Raw genomic sequence first — 584 nt, 5'->3', positions numbered from 1 at the left:
ACTTTTATAGATGTCCCCACTCCCCTCTAGCCGACTTATATTATATATTTCTCTTAACACGTCATATATAGATTCACTTCCACCCCTCTCCTTCATTCTTTTAATAGATGAACCCACCCCCATCATTTTTTAAAAGTTACAAAATTTGGTTAAGGGAGAAAATAAGGGTGAATTGTGCTCAGTGTAGTACAAAAGACGTTAGAAACCTCAAACTTAAACCATTGTTTAAGACGTCTTGATGAACAGTTTTCTCTGGTCAGTTCGAAAATTCTTGATTGGGTGCGTTCGATACGTCTACTAATTAAGGCTTGCTTCTACAGCTTTCTATACAGATAGAAAGTACGACCAATCGAACAAACCACCTCTACACCCTATTGTTTTAAATCTCAACGGATGTGAGCTGAAATCAGGGGTTAAGAAATAAAAGCTGTTGTACGTAACCAAGGAGTTCATTGTTGAATCAAGAGGTTATGGGCTAAAGAACCTCGCTGGGAGAAACTTTCACCTTTATAAGGTATGTAATTGTTGCTTATATTGTCTTTATTCATTGAAAATCCAATAGTCAGATGAGCAATAACCGAGGC

The sequence above is a fragment of the Lottia gigantea genome, assembly GCF_000327385.1.
Source record: "Lottia gigantea unplaced genomic scaffold LOTGIsca_87, whole genome shotgun sequence".
NCBI lineage: Eukaryota > Metazoa > Mollusca > Gastropoda > Lottiidae > Lottia > Lottia gigantea.
The sequence above is the reverse complement of the archived record's forward strand: the minus strand, read 5'-3'. Positions refer to the sequence as shown.